Below are 17,034 nucleotides of genomic sequence, written 5' to 3'. Positions count from 1 at the left end.
GTTGCGGAGCACAGGCTCCGGACGTGCAGGCTCAGTGGCCATGGCTCACGGGCCCAGCCGCTCCGCGGCATGTGGGATCTTCCCGGACCGGGGCACACAGATTCTCAACCACTGCACCACCAGGGAAGCCCCAGACTTTTTTATGTCTTATATTTCTTGTCAGCTCTGTCTACCTCAAGGTCAGAAAGATTTTCTGCTTCATTTTCTTTTCTTTTCTTTTTTTTTGCGGTACGCGGGCCTCTCACTGTTGTGGTCTCTCCCTTTGCGGAGCACAGGCTCCGGACGCGCAGGCTCAGCAGCCGTGGCTCATGGGCCCAGGCGCTCCGCGGCATGTGGGATCTTCCCGGACCAGGACACTAACCCGTGTCCCCTGCATCGGCAGGCAGATTCTCAACCACTGTGCCACCAGGGAAGCCCTGCTTCATTTTCTTGTAGAAGTTTTATAACTTTAATTTTTATGTTTACGTCTATGATCCATTTTGGGTCAGAGTGAGGTAGGGATCACGGTCCATGTTTTTCCACATGAATATACAGCTATTCCAGCAGTGTTTGTTGAAAAGAAGTACCCTTTCTTTATCAAACTGTCTTGACAGTTTTGTTGAAAATCAGTGACCAAATGGATATAGGTCTATTTCTAGACTTTCTATTGTGTTCAATTGATCTCTCTCTATATATACTTCTGCCAAGACTACCCTGTTTTGATTATTGCAGTTGTACAATAAGTCTCGAAATTAGGTAATGTGAGTCCTTCAACTTTTTTCATCTCTTTCAAAGTTGTTTCAATTATTCTAGTTCCTTTGCATCTCCATAAAAACTTTAGAATCAGCCTGTCAATTTCTACCATAAACAATAACAGCAACAAAAACCAAAATGCTGAGATTTTGATTGGGATTGCATTGAATCTAGAGATCAATCTATAAAGAAATTGACATGATACCATTTCCTCCTTAGAATTCAACAGAGAAGCCATCAGGCCTGGAGTTTTCTTTGTGGGAGGTTTTAAATTATAGGTTAATTTTTAAAATAGATACAGGGCTATTTGGAATTTTACTTTCTTCTGTGTCAGCTTTGACAATATGTGTCTTTCACAGAATTTGTCATAGCATATAAGTTAACAAATTTATTCAGGCAAAGCTGTTAATAATATTCTATTATCCTTTTTTAAAAAATTGAGATATAAATCACATATCATAAAAGTCACCCTTTTAAAGTGTACAATTCAATTATTTTTTAGTATATTCACAATGTTAGACAACCATCACTGCTAATTCCCAAACAATATAATCTCCCCCAAAACTATCCTGTACCCATTATCAGCCACTATTCAGTCCCCCTTCTTCCTAGACCCTAGCAACTACTAATCTTCTATTATCTTTTAATATCTGCAGACTATAGTAATGGGCTGGTCCATTTTGTGTGTATTCTATTTCCACTGAGATCTAGTTCTAATGCAGGAATCTAAAGAGTTGAAGTCACATTATAGTCTGGGACTCTGGAGAAATTGAAAAAGAGAGAATTTTCCTAAAGTTTGTTAACTAGGCTCCTATTGCCTAGCAGCACTTTTCAACCAGTGAGAGTGTGTGCCAAGTTATTGAAAGGTTTTGATTACTCCAGCCCTAAGAAAGCTGAAGTCCTTGGCCCAGTCTCTTCTGGCCACAAGCTACCTGCAGTCTGACATTAAAATGCTATTTTTTTGTGATATGATATAAAAAATTTTGGAAGGCATGGGCCTACAGTACTAAGTCCAAACTAATCAGGATAATAGTTGAGGACCTTCTTTCATTTGGTCCCAAACTGCTTCCTGTAATTGCCTTCTATGCCTTTCCCTCTGTCCAATCTTATTCCCACAAACATCCTAGACTCCAGGCAGAATAAAGTATTTTAACCCAAGAAGCCGCACAATTGTGTGCTCTTGAGGTGTTCCCTGTCAAATACTACTAACCCTTTAAGATTCTACTCGAATGCACATGGGAAACACTCTGGAAGGGCAGGGACCATGCTCATCTTCCCCTTCAGAAAGCAACAGCTGAACTGAATATGCTGGCGGAGGACCCAGTACTGATAGGCTCTCAGAGTACAAATCTTTTGTATTTTCGAAATTGTCTTATGAAGAAAGCAAGAAAGGGATCATCATCATCATTTTGTAGATCAAGGAATGTTCATCCAGAAAATAGAAATGACCTGATAAACTCACACAGAGCTAAAAGAATCCAAGTTTCCTTTATACCATGCCATTTATTGTCATACTATTTTTAAAAGATAGAACCCAAAGCCTTTCATTCTAAAATGAGTCCTATCTTTAAAAAAATTTTTTTATGTTAAAAAAATTGTTTTTTGGTTAATTTTTTTCAGCTTTATTGAGGTATAAAGACACATGGATGCTAAACAATACACTACTTAATGAAGCGATCACTGAAGAAATCAAAGAGGAAATAAAAAAATACCTAGAAACAAATGTCAATGGAGACACAATGACCCAAAACCTATGGGATGCAGCAAAACCAGTTCTAAGAGGGAAGTTTATAGCAATACAATCCTACCTTAAGAAACAGGAAACATCTCAAATAAACAACTTAGGGCTTCCCTGGTGGCGCAGTGGTTGAGAATCCGCCTGCCGATGCAGGGGACGCTGGTTCATGCCCTGGTCCAGGAAGATCCCACATGCCACGGAGCGGCTGGGCCCGTGAGCCATGGCTGCTGAGCCGGCACGTCCGGAGCCTGTGCTCCGCAATGGGAGAGGCCACAACGGTGAGGCCCGCATACAACACACACACACACACACACACACACACACACACACACACACACACACACACTAAACAACCTAATCTTGCACCTAAAGCAATTAGAGAAAGAAGAACAAAAAATGCCCACATTTAGCAGAAGGAAAGAAATCATAAAGATCAGATCAGAAATAAATGAAAAAGAAATGAAGGAAATAATAGCAAAGATCAATAAAACTAAAAGCTGGTTCTTTGAGAAGATAAACAAGATTGATAAATCATTAGCCAGACTCATCAAGAAAAAAAGGGAGAAGACTCAAATCAATAGAATTAGAAATGAAACAGGAGAAGTAACAACTGACACTGCAGAAATACAAACGATTATGAGAGATTACTGCAAGCAACTCTATACCAATAAAATGGACAACCTGGAAGAAATGGACAAATTTTTAGAAATGCACAACCTGCCGAGACTGAACCAGGAAGAAATAGAAAATATGAACAGACAAGCACTGAAATTGAAACTGTGATTCAAAATTTTCCAACAAACAAAAGCCCAGGACCAGATGGCTTCACAGGCGAATTCTATCAAACATTTAGAGAAGAGCTAACACCTATCCTTCTCAAACTCTTCCAAAAGATAGCAGAGGAACACTCCCAAACTCATTCTTTGAGACCACCATCACCCTGATACCAAAAACAGACAAAGACGTCACAAAGAAAGGAAACTACAGGCCAATATTACTGATGAACATAGATGCAGAAATCGTCAACAAAATACTAGCAAACAGAATCCAACAGCACATTAAAAGGATCATACAACATGATCAAGTGGGGTTTATCCCAGGAATGCAAGGATTCTTCAATATATGCAAATCAATCAACATGACACACCATATCAACAAACTGAAGGAGAAAAACCATACGATCATCTCAATAGATGCAGAGAAAGCTTTTGACAAAATTCAACACCCATTTATGATAAAAACCCTGCAGAAAGCAGGCATAGAGGGAACTTTCCTCAACATAATAAACGCCATATATGACAAACCCAGGCCAACATCATCCTCAATGGTGAAAAACTGAAACCATTTCCACTAAGATCAGGAACAAGACAAGGTTGCCCACTCTCACCACTCTTATTCAACATAGTTTTGGAAGTTCTAGCCACAGCAATCAGAGAAGAAAAGGAAATAAAAGGAATCCAAATTGGAAAAGAAGAAGTAAAGCTGTCACTGTTTGCAGATGACATGATACTATACATAGAGAATCCCAAATATGCTACCAGAAAACTACTAGAGCTAATCAATAATTTGGTAAAGTAGCAGGATACAAAATTAATGCACAGAAATCTCTGACATTCCTATACACTAATGATGAAAAACCTGAGAGTTAAATTAAGAAAACACTCCCGTTTACCACTGCCACAAAAAGAATAAAATATCTAGGAATAAACCTACCTAAGGAGACTAAAGACCTGTATGCAGAAAACTATAAGACACTGATGAAAGAAATTAAAGATGACACAAATACATGGAGAGATATACCATGTTCTTGGATTGGAAGAATCAACATTGTGAAAATGACTCTACGACCCAAAGCAATCTACAGATTCAATGCAATCCCTATCAAACTACCATGGGCATTTTTTACAGAACTAGAACAAAAAATTTCACAATTTGTATGGAAACCCAAAAGACCCCGAATAGCCAAAGCAATCTTGAGAACGAAAAATGGGGCTGGAGGAATCAGGCTCCCTGACTTCAGACTATACTACAAGGCTACAGTAATCAAGACAGTATGGTACTGGCATAAAAACAGAAATATAGATCAATGGAACAGCATAGAAAGCCCAGAGATAAACCCACACACATAGGGTCACCTTATCTTTGATAAAGGAGGGAAGGATATACAGTGGAGAAAAGACAGCCTCTTCAATAAGTGGTGCTGGGAAAACTGGACAGGTACATGTAAAAGTATCAAATTAGAACACTCACTAACACCATACACAAAAATAAACTCAAATTGGTTAAAGACCTAAAGGTAAGGCCAGACACTATCAAACTCTTAGAGGAAAACATAGGCAGAACACTCTAAGACATAAATCACAGCAAGATCCTTTTTGAACCATCTCCTAGAGAAATGGAAATAAAAACAAAAATAAACAGATGGGATCTAATGAAACTTAAAAGCTTTTGCACAGCAAAGGATACCATAAACAAGACCAAAAGACAACTCTCAGAATGGGAGAAAATATTTGCAAATGAAGCCACTGACAAAGGATTAGTATCCAAAATTTATAAGCAACTCATGCACCTCAATAACAAAAAAACAAACAACCCAATCCAAAAATGGGCAGAAGAACTAAACAGACATTTCTCCAAAGAAGATATACAGATTGCCAACAAACACATGAAAGAATGCTCAACATCATTAATCATTAGAGAAATGCAAATCAAAACTACAATGAGATATCATCTCACACTGGTCAGATTGGCCATCATCAAAAACTCTAGAAACAATAAATGCTGGAGAGGGTGTGGAGAAAAGGGAACACTCTTGCACTGCTGGTGGGAATGTAAAATGATACAGCCACTATGGAGAACAGTATGGAGGTTCCTTAAAAAACTACAAATAGAACTACCATATGACCCAGCAATCCCACTACTGGGCATATACCCTGAGAAAACCATAATTCAAAAAGAGTCATGTACCAAAATGTTTATTGCAGCTCTATTTACGATAGCCAGGACATGGAAGCAACCTAAGTGTCCATCAACAGATGAATGGATAAGGAAGATGCGGCACATATATACAATGGAATATTACTCAGCCATAAAAAGAAATGAAACTGAGTTATTTGTAATGAGGTGGATAGACCTGGAAACTGTCATACAGAGTGAAGTAAGTCAGAAGGATAAAAACAAATACCGTATGCTAACACATATATATGGAATCTAAAAAAAAAAAAAATGTCATGAAGAGATTAGTGGTAGGATGGGAATAAAACACAGACCTACTAGAGCATGGACTTGAGGATATGGGGAGGGGGAAGGGTAAGCTGTGACGATGTGAGAGAGTGGCAGGGACATATACACACTACCAAATATAAATTAGATAGCTAGTGGGAAGCTGCAGCATATCACAGGGAGTTCACCTCTGTGCTTTGTGACCACCTAGAGGGGTGGGATAGGGAGGGTGGGAGGGAGGATGACACAAGAGGGAAGAGTTATGGGAACATATGTATATGTATAACTGATTCACTTTGTTGTAAAGGAGAAACTAACACTCTATTGTAAAACAGTTATACTCAAATAAAGATGTTAAAAAAAAAAAAAATAAGAGATAACAAGTGTCCGCAAGGATGTAGAGAAAAAGCAACCCATAGTACACTGTTGGTAGGAAAGTAAATTGGTACAGCCACTATGGAAAACAGTGTGAAGGTTTCTCAAGAAATTAAAAACAGTACTACTGCATGACCCAGAAAGCAATTCTACTTCTGGGTATCCATAAAAAAAAAAAAAAAAAAGAAAAAGAAAAAAGAAATCACTAACTTAAAAAGGTATCTGTACCCCCATGTTCATTATTCATAATAGCTAAAGTATGGAATCCACCCAAATGACCACTGACAGATGAATAAAGAAAATGTGGTACATGTATATATATGTATACACACACACACACACACACACACACACACACACACACACACACACACACACATATACAAAATGGATTATAATTTAACCATAGAAAAGAAGGAAATCCTGTCATTTGTGGCAACATGGATGGACCTTGAGGGCATTATGCTAAGTTAAATAAAACAGAGAAAGACAAATACTGCATGGTATTATTTATATCTGCAATTTTTAATTTAAAAAGAAGGCAAGCTCAGACAGAAAGTAGAAAAGTGGTTGCTAGGGGCTCAGGGGTGGAAGAAATAGGGAGTGGTTTGGCAAAAGTGTACAATAAAAAAAAAGGTTAGCATATGATTTATATCACTTATATGTGGAATCTAAAAAAAAACTAAGAAAGAAGAGATTGGTGATTGCCAGGGGCAGGGGGTTAGGAGTGGAGGAAATGGGTGATGCTGGTCAAAGAATATAAACGTCCAATTATAAGATGAATAAATTCTGGGGATCTAATGTAAAAAAATAAATAAATAAATAAAATTTTGGGGAGTTAATTTTTTTCAGCTTTATTGAGGTATAAAGACATAAAATTTAAGATATTTAAAGTGTACCTGATATACGTGGTGACCTGATATACATATACAACCTATCTCTTAAATTGCAAAAATTTCCTAGCCGTGGTCTACAACAACTTATATTTACTTTAAGATGTAAGACTGATGGGAGAGATGGGAGTTGAGGATAGGAATGAATCCTGAATGTGGTACAGAGCATTCCACAGGGAAGGGGGGGTGGCACACTGGGGCTCTGGTGCCCTGAAGCCTTATTACTTTACAAGCTACTATTGGTCACTTAGCTGATTCAGAGCTGTCTCCGTGTGTGGAAGTGTGTGCTGACCACTTCTGGAAATAGAAGAACCAGGACCTTTCCATCTTAAGAAGTAAAACCCACCTATTCCATTTATTTCTAGGTACCCTCTCTACCTGCGTCTGCGTGAACAACGCAGCCGAATAAATATTAGAATTGACACTCAGCTCTTAGATAATTTTCCATCTTCAGGCACCCTGACTTTGTGACATAGGGCTCTCTGGGGCCCTAGAAACTCTCCCAAAGTCTCAAGTTTCTTCCATGACTTCAGGACAAAAGTTTGCAGATTCCAACTGGGGAGCTACGCCTTCCTCAAGTATCTCCCAGGCTTAACCCCGGTGCCTTTCTAAATAAAACTCTATGATTGAAACAAACCATTTCTGACCTTAATCCTTCTCTGAGCAAATAATGTTCCACTGTAGCAGTAAAAAATACAGAATCAAGTCCAGCAGTTTAATATCTAGAATGCATACCCCTGTATTAAAACCCCTATACCTATTCACCATGCCTGCGCTCTACAGAAATTTCACACTTTATTTTTGTTAGAACCTTCAACTTTACTGAACCCTGAACTGAAAGAGCTTTCCATAAACCGGAATATAACAGAATTTATTAATCCCAACCAAATCCAAACCTATATACTTTCTAAAATATCAACATAGAGTGAAAATACACCAGAAAATTTCTCTAAAAGGATTATAAGTAGAGATTATTTGTAAGCAGTCCTTGGTTTATAATAGCTCCAAGTTTCATCAGGAATGTTACCTAGCTATTTCAGATGCACAAGTGTTTTGTAAGCTTCTGGAAGGCAGAGACAGAAAAGATGCATGGTACAGTGGAAAATAAACAGGATTTAGAATGTGAAGATGTGAGTTCAAACTCCTGGCATCACTTACTAGCTGCGTGACCCCAATGAGTCACTTAACCTCTGTAAGCCTTAGTTTCCTCATCTGTAAAATGGAACAAACTCTACCTACCTCACATGGTTATGGAGAGGAAAAAATAAGGCAAGGTACATATGTTTTTAAAAAAGCGTTATGTACAAATATGAACTTTATCTTCTAATTGTTTGGGACGTGGGCTTCTCATCACCCCTGTATTTGGGCATAATTCAGTGCAAAAGACCAGAGTAGGTAACTAAAATGATCTCCTGATGTCTATGTAAGACAGTGTCTTAATGGTCAGTAAAACCACACACCCTAAGAAAAGTTAGGTGTGGCACCATATAAAAGTCATAACTTTGAAAAAATAACTTTCTAACTCAGTCACTAAGGGTGCTCAGCGAACACCACCACCTCTCATGTGTACCTGCAGTCCTGGATGTAGGTCCTTGTTATTCTCCACCAGAGGAATCAGAACTCTTGGAGGGGAGTTGATTCCATGTTGTGGAATAAAAAAAATTAGGATAGGTCTCAATGTGCTGTTTATTCAATATTAAAAGCAAGGGTTCTTTAAAACACACAAAGAAAATGTCAAGGATATTTAAAGTCAAAAGGACTAGATTTAAAGGCACTCCCAATGGCCAAGTTGTAACATTTTAGGATTAAAAGTTGAGGCTGTGAAAATATGAGTTCATAATATCCAAAGGATTAAAGTGTACAAAAGTTTTTTATACAAAAGGAAGGTGACTATCATAGGGTTTTTGTGTGTTTTTTGGTATTTTTATTGATTCTGATAAGAAGGGCAGTCAATACAGGGGACTTTCTTCTATTACACAATATAGCTGATATAAAGTATAGATGTGTGCCTGTTTCTATCTGTATAAGCAGAGAAAGAATCTACACAGGGAACTATGAATAAGGAGGAATTACAGGAAAAAGTAGAAGTTACAGAAAGACTAGGAAGGACTGATCAGCACTGGTGGTCATACATAATAGCTCACAAAAGGGGGGCTGTCTAACAGTTAAAAAGCATTGGGGGTCACAAATACTCACCAAGTATTGGGTTGGCCAAAAAGTTCGTTCAGTTTTAAGCAAAAATAAGACTCATTTTCACCAAGAATTTTATTGAACAATGTATTCACTAACCGAACGAACTTTTTGGCCAGCCCAATGGAATGAGGGTCCAACATAATGTTCCCAGATAATACTTAAGCTTGCAGAACAGAGCTGACTTCATGAACTCCTATTCTCTCATCTTCTAGCAGTGGTTCCCAAACTTTAGCATGCATCAGGATTACCCAGAGGACACGTTGAGATGCAGATGCCTGGGACCCATCCCCCAGAGTTTCTGATCTAGAAGTTTCTGATCTAGAAGGCTGAGGTTGGGGTGGGGTCTGAGAACTTGCATTTCTAACAACTTATCAAAAGATGCTGGTTGATGCTGCTGGGTCTGGAACCACCACTTTCCTATATGCATCACTAATCGCAGTGATGTGTTTACTGAAGCCTAAGCAGTAGGTTCTGAATAATGGTAACATTCAGGTCGCTATCGCATAATGACTGGACAGTGTTTTATAACCCTGGCCAAGCAAGAGACTAAAATTTCCTCCTTTCAAAGGAAGAAATTAGATTATAAGAAGATAAAACCTATGTGAAAGCATGAGCTAAAAGTCGTATTGATGTAGCAACTGAAGTTTATCTAGAAAGATGAAGCTCGGCCTCATAACCAGTGGCAGGGATCTAAAACACTGAGGAAACCAAGCCATGGACCCCAACCAAGGATCAGTTAGTTTAGAACTGGATAGCAGGACTTTGCCAATTTGAAAAAGTGCTCCTTTTTACTTTTTGTTCTGGTCACGTGGTTTCCTGGTTATTTCCCTGGAAAAGGTTATTTGCCTGGGAAAGTCAAAATTATAACTTAAATCTTGGGATGATATCGAAATAAGTGCAGCATGCAAGTAAGTACAAAAATAATGAAGAAATTAATTAAGCCCAAGGTGTTGATGTTTTAGAATAAGATGAAGCATAAGTATACAAATAAGGTTTGTAACCACTGTATATGTCTTATTTACTATTTAAGGGTTTTGATGTATTCAAGAGAATCAGCCAAATTAAACTTGTAACGGCAATTATATTAAGACAATTTAAACAAATCTGTAAGTAACAAGTAATGTTTAATGTCATCTATTAGGATGATGTTATTCCTCTTTAGGCACAAAAGCCTCTTGGAACTTCCAAATACCTGAGAGATTGCTCACCACAGCTAGAAATTCGACTATCATGAAAGGTTTCAGAAAGATGCTCCAGAGGAGGTAAAGTAGTTTACTATCTCTTACACTGCTGATTTAAAGGTGGAATGCAGTCATTCCCAAAGAATTCAACTGCAGGATTGAACATACACTGTGCAAAGCGGGGAAGAAAGTAAAATTTATTGAGCATCTACTTAGTACCAATCCAATCTCAGCACCTGGCTCACTGTGCATGCTCAATAACCACTATCTGTAATCTTAATGCAGACAGTGTTAAAAAGGATAAAGAATTGTAATAATTATGGAACACAGAAAAGAGACCGATTTACTGTACCTTGAGAAAGGAGTCAAAGAATATATAGGGTGAAAAGGCAGGAAGAGATTCTGTATTTTAAGCATAAGGAGGCATCTAAATACATGGCATCTTCTGGACATGGCAAGTTCTTATGTATGATTACAGGAAAGGATGTAGGGGGAGAGGTCATCACAAATGAGGCTGCAGAGAAAGGTTTAAGATCAGATCATGGATAGCCCTGAATGTAGACACACCAAGGAGCGTGGACTTATCATCTAGGAGATGGGAAGAAACAGGATCAGATCTAGGTTTTAAGAAAATCTAATTGAACTACGTACAACATGAAAAGTCTTATAAACATGAAATTGAGGGAAGAAAGCAAGGTTGAAAATGTGATTTCATTTAAAGTTCAAACCTAGACAAAATTAACCATAGTGCTTAAGGATACACATGGTAAAGCTATAAATGAAAGCAAGGAAGTGATTACCACAGAAGTCATTATATACCTGGAAGGGGGGACAGGGGTGGAGTAAGAAGGATATGATTGGGAAGGGACACACAGGGGTTTCTGAGGTGCAGTCATTTTTTTGGCCTGGGTGGTAATAATATGGGTGTTTCCTTCATTGAACTGTATGCTATATACATTTCTTTGCATTGTATTATATTTCACAATAAAATGTTGTAGAATATGTAATTGGAAGCATCTGCAAGGATGAGGAGGTGGGCAGAGTCTGAAGACAAGGAGAGAAATCAAGCTCTCTTCGCTTGCCTGTACAATAGTACAGGCAAGCGAAGGGAGCTTGAGTATGGTCATTGGTAGTGGGACAGAGAGAAAAAGAAAAGGGTATTGAGAATTACTTAGAAGTTAGGTTTCAGTGACCCATTAGAAATAGAAAGGAAAGGAGAGGAACGAATCGTAACTGTAAGATTTTTTAAGTTTTAAGCTTGGGAAGCCGGATGTTAGGCAGGAAAAACACAAAGAGCAGGAGACTCATGCAACAAAAGAAATCTGAGATACGATTCACATAACATGTGAATTCACTCTTTAAAGTGTACAAACTGTCACCCCCAAAGTGTACAATTCAGTGACTTTTAGTATATTTACAAGGTTGTGCGACTATCACCGTTATCTAATTCCAGACTACGTTCACCACCCCAAAGGAAACCCCATAGTCATTTACTCATTAACAGTCACTCCCCATTCCCTGAGCATCCTCGCCTCTCAACCCTCATGTGATTTTAAGAGAATAAAAACCTGTTTTGTGGCTTAAAACTGTCTTGATAGAGTAACAGTGACATTCAATTGGTCTCAGCAGCCCAATCCCCAAAGAGACCTTGTATCAGAGCCTTAATTTATCTCTCCACAAAATGGGAGCTCTGGAGAAGTTGAGGAACCTTCTTTTCTCAAGATGTAGAGGGGAACATCCCCAGTCCTAGTTCCACCTTGGAAAGAGACTGCAGTCAGCAGGGATCAAGGTGGCAGAGACAGGTGTGAGGTTATAGTGGCTTTCAGCCAGTGGCAGTATCGCACCCTCCAGGATGTGGAAAGATGTGTGTGTGTGTGTGTGTGTGTGTGTGTGTGTGTGCGTGTGCGTGTGTGTGTGTGTGTGAGGTGGGGGGTAAGTTGTCACAATGATTGGGGAGCACTCCATGCATCAGAGGGCAGGGGACAGGGATATTAACCTCAAACAAGGCATGGGGCAGTCCTGCATAGCCAAGAATTGTCCCACCCCAAATTCCAATAGAGCTCCACCTCTCCTCTGAGAAGCAATAGGGGCAGAATTCCTATTATTTCTGAAGTACAAAAGCCAAAATGGAGAGTTATGATCTCTAGTTGGGAATCAGGCCCAGGCCTGAGAATGTGTGGTTAAGAATAGCTTAGGGGCTTCCCTGGTGGTGCAGTGGTTGAGAGTCCGCCTGCTGATGCAGGGGACACGGGTTCATGCCCCGGTTCGGGAGGATCCCACATGTCGCGGAGCGGCTGGGCCCGTGAGCCACAGCCGCTGGGCCTGCGCGTCCGGAGCCTGTGCTCCGCAGGGGGAGAGGCCACGGTAGTGAGAGGCCCGCATACCGCAAAAGAAAAAAAAAAAAAAAAGAATAGCTTAGAGAACAGAAGATTTAAATTAGCTCACAGTGAAAAGAAAGTATTAACAGAAACCCAGATATTAATAGTGATGAGTCTCAGTTAGCTGAGGAGGACCGTGGCCCAGGACTTGCAGCATGCAACCATCACTTCTCTCGAGTCTTGTGCTACGTGTTATAGCTGCAGCTTCAGGTACAGGAAAGGGTAAAGGACATATTCAGTGGTACAAACCATCAGAAAGAGTACCTGCAGGGGTATGCCCTATAGTCCATCTTAAAAAATTAAGAAGGCTCATTAGGGAGCTTTCTATATAAGCACAAACTTTGTCTCTCTCTACACTGATTTTGTATGAAACTCTTCCATTGGTCATCCCTTTAATTCCAGCACTGAAGACCCTGTTAAAATTGGCACTTTGCTTTCAAACATGTATTATATGTGAAGCTCTGGGAAGCATAGGCAGCAGCAGGAGACAGTCCTTAGAGTAAAAGCGCCTCTATTCCAGTGGTGAACACAACTCAATAAAATACACATTCACCTGTGTAACATATTGCAATAGGAACTATTTAATAGCTGAAAGTAAGTTTTGGGGTCAGCTTTGCTACTTATGAACTGCACGAACTTGGGATCTTTCATATCACCAAGCTTCAACTATAAAATGAAGATGATAAGCCAGACAGCGTGGCTGTGAGAACCAGAAGTGAAAGGCTGGTTTTTTTCTTTCCCTAAATAAAGAATATAAACGTTATAAACTTTCCTATAAAGTTCTGTTAGAGTATAGAAGTGGGAAAGTTTATATTTGATATGAGAACAGTTTAACAAAGGAGGAAGCGTTTGAACTAGGCTTCAAACACATGATTAGGATAGCAAATGTATTACACTAAAAGTAATAATTTATGCAACATCTTCACTGAGCTACTGCTTTGTGCCAGGCCTGGGCCAGGCAGTGGGTGTTAATGACTTGATACTGTTTACTGTATTGCTTTTATATTGCCTCAATACATTTGTTTATTCATTACTTCTTTCCACAAATACCTAAGATGCAATTAGTTTACCAGAGTAGCCAGACACCTAGAAAGTGTGAGACACCTGGACTCAGGGAGAGGTGGTAACCAGACAGGGGATGGTAGGTCCTGAGAGAGGTTCCTATCAGAAGCTCAGGCCAGCTTAGGCAAAGGCTGGACATCTGAGACCCTGAGATGGGGTGGGATACACAAGGAAGGAGGCATAGGTGAGTTCTACTGACAGTTATATCTAACAGATAATGCTGTGCAGTTCTGGAGCTATTGATAGAAATCAGCTTCATGCCTTGCTGCAAATGACTAAGAATACGGACTTCCCTCCCAACTCTAGGCTTGGAAAAAATTCTTTTTCCACGTCTATGTCACAAGGCAGGACATTATGTAAGACGCCCTGAATCCAATGAATGCTACAATCAACTGAATGCCCCCTGGTGTTTAATGTAAGCTCTGAGCCAGGCTGTCCTATGAAGGAAGAGGAAAAGGTGGAGGAAGAAGAGAAGGAGGAGGAAGAAAGGGGGAAAGGATAAATTATTTCCCTATAATTCTTCAATAAGGAAATACAGGAAGGCCAGCCTCAGCAGCTGAGGAAAGCAGGAGGAGGTCGCGGGGGCGGGTGCGGGGTGGGGGTGGTGGAGATGCTGCACTTTGGTGTAAATTGCAGTTTATGAGGGATAGTTTCTCAGACTCAAGTTAGAAGTGAGAGTTCAGATAAGTGAGGCCGTCATTGCTGCTTTGAACACCTCAGAAGGGGAGAATGGATTTATCAGGAGTGAAAAAGAAGAGCTTGTTAGGAGTCAAAGAAAATAATAACAAGTCCAGCACTAGGGCTCCTGCTCCTACCAAATGCAAAGACCGCTCTGATGAGAAGTCCAAGGATCGCTCTAAAGGTAAAAGAGTCAAGCGAGAAGGGTGGTGGTGGGGATAAAACTCAAAAGAGGTGCAGCGCTTCCAGTGGTAGCAGCAGCACCAGGTCTCGGTCCAGTTCGACCTGCAGCTCAGGCTCCAGCAGCGGCTGCAGCTCATCTTTGGCATCTAGCCGCTCAAGAAGTTCCAGCACATTCCGCAGCTCCAGCTCCGGCAGCTCCCCTGGCTCTCTGAGCCCTTCTCCACGCAGGCATGACAACAGGCGGCGTTCCCGCTCCAAATCCAAACCACCCCAAGAAGATGAAAAGGAAAGGAAAAGGCAGAGCTGTCCCCTAAATCCACCAAAGAACACACTGGGAGCCTCACCAGGAATGTGACCAAGATCACATCATGGAGATATTCTCCACCTATGGGAAAATTAGAATGATTGACATGCCTGTACAAAGGATGCACCCCCATCTGCCTAAAGGCTATGCATATGTGGAGTTTGAGAATCCAGATGAAGCCAAGAAGGCACTGAAGCATATGGACGGAGAACAAGTTGTTGTCCAGGAGGACCACTGCCACTGCTGTTCTGGCCCCCTGGCCTAGGCTACCCCCAGGCGAGTCAGCCCTCCCAGGAGAATGCTGCCACTGTCCCCCATGTGGTGCAGGTCACCCCGACGGTTGAGGAGAAGGTCACGTTTCCCTTGGCGGCGCATGCAGGTCCCCCGCCCGCCCGCTGCCATCACAGGAGCTCCAGCTCCAACTCCTCCTGATAAGCAGGGCCACTGAAGCTCCGCCCCTGGGAGTTGCATCCCATCCAACTCACCTTTGTCACTTTTCTAGCTGAAGGAGGATCAGTAGGAAAGACATCCCTCGCTCAGGGGCAGGTTTCAAAGGTGAAGGCAGCAATTGAGACATTTCCCCTGGCGGCAGAGTTCTGGCTGTAGGAGCGTTGTTGGTTTGGGGTCATGCCTATAAACATGCCCTCCAGTTTTCTGGCTAGACAGCTCCCACGTTTCTAGTTCCTGAGAGTCAGTTTAGTGGCAAAGCCAGCAGGGATGAGCAGGGGGCTCCAGGCGGTGGTTCAGCCCCAGCCTGGGAGCACGTCTCTCCATCCCACAGATGACCTGAGGCCAATCTGGTAGCCTGGTCATGCCCTAACCTGTTGGCCTGCAGAGTCCCTCAGGAAAGGGCATGCTTTTATGCAGCTGTCACTCCTGTTAGCCTGGCTCTGCTCCCCTGCTTGAGTCCTCTTTGGACCTCTAGGGTCAAATACCCCATTATCTGCCCAAAATGGTTCTTTTCACATGTACTCATGCACGTGCATGCACACACGCACACCCCACGTCTCCCCTTCTCTCTCTGAAATTGGTGATCGAGTTGAGAGCCAGCTCTGCTAGGTCATCACAGAACCCCCTGTTGTACTGGTATTCATGGTGGTCTTGCAGGTTACCTTGGCAACGTGCACATTGCTTTTTTTGGCTTTTATTGTATAGTCGGTACTGTAAATTTTCTGTTTTGAGTTTTATAACTTTGTAGCATTTTAAATAATGTTGTGTTTGTGCTTTATTGGAAAATATGGGAAAAGCAAGAGGGAGATTATTTTGCGCTTTTTCCAAGCTGTGTGCTGTTTAGTGTAAGAATAATAACTAAATACATTTACTCTATGCCAGGCACTGAACTATGCACTTTATATATATTTCATCCTTACCCATTCTATGAGTAGTTACTACTGTTATCCCATTTTACAGATGAAGAAACTGGGGCTTGAAGCAGCTAAGTAACTTAACCATAGATAAAAAGCTATGAGGTACCAAAGCGAGGACTTCTGACTCTGTCTTCTGGGTTCTTGCTAACCAAGGCTTCTTCTCTTAAACTCAGACCTGCCTTACATCTCTCAGCTAGGGATTTCTGCAACTTTTTAGGTCTGAAGTATTAAGACTCTCAACAAGGGTGGTAGAAGCAGGAACTAAAAATAAGACGTTATTACATAATACACTGTTTTATGTTGAATCTTATAACTAGAGAATCTTTGAGTGGTGACCTATCAGAAAAACTGGGTTCAATCATTAGTCTGCTATTTATTGTGTGATCCCAGGAAAGTTCCATGACCTCTCTAAGATTCATGAAGAAAGTATCACCTGCTCTGTTTTGTTTTGTTTTTTTTAAGGTTTTCAAAATAACATTTATTTCTCAAAAGTTAACATGTGCATAATAGGAAACCAAAAACCCAAGAAGCAAAAAACAAAGTCATCCATCATCACAAGCAGTTTACCATTTGATGTGTCCTTCTAGGTCTCGTTTGTGTATTTAAACACAACTAAGCATCCATTTTTCTGTAATTAAGATCGTACAGTTATGTATCATGCTTTTTCACACATCATGAATATTTACCATTTCAAAGTCCCAAAGCTATGAGTATTTTGATAACCAAAA

General features: G+C 40.6%; 1 protein-coding gene and 1 pseudogene across 1 annotated transcript in view; one reads left to right on the top strand and one right to left on the bottom strand.

The window, feature by feature from the left end:
• The window catches only part of GAB2 (GRB2 associated binding protein 2), a 185,537-nt gene that overhangs the window by 74,924 nt on the left and 93,579 nt on the right, over positions 1-17,034 (bottom strand). The window lies entirely within an intron of this gene.
• Positions 14,424-15,387, top strand: LOC131759663 (RNA-binding protein with serine-rich domain 1-like; annotated as a pseudogene).

Source organism: Kogia breviceps, chromosome 7, assembly GCF_026419965.1.
Source record: "Kogia breviceps isolate mKogBre1 chromosome 7, mKogBre1 haplotype 1, whole genome shotgun sequence".
NCBI lineage: Eukaryota > Metazoa > Chordata > Mammalia > Artiodactyla > Physeteridae > Kogia > Kogia breviceps.
Note: the sequence above shows the minus strand (reverse complement) of the source record. Positions and strands in the feature narration are given on the sequence as shown.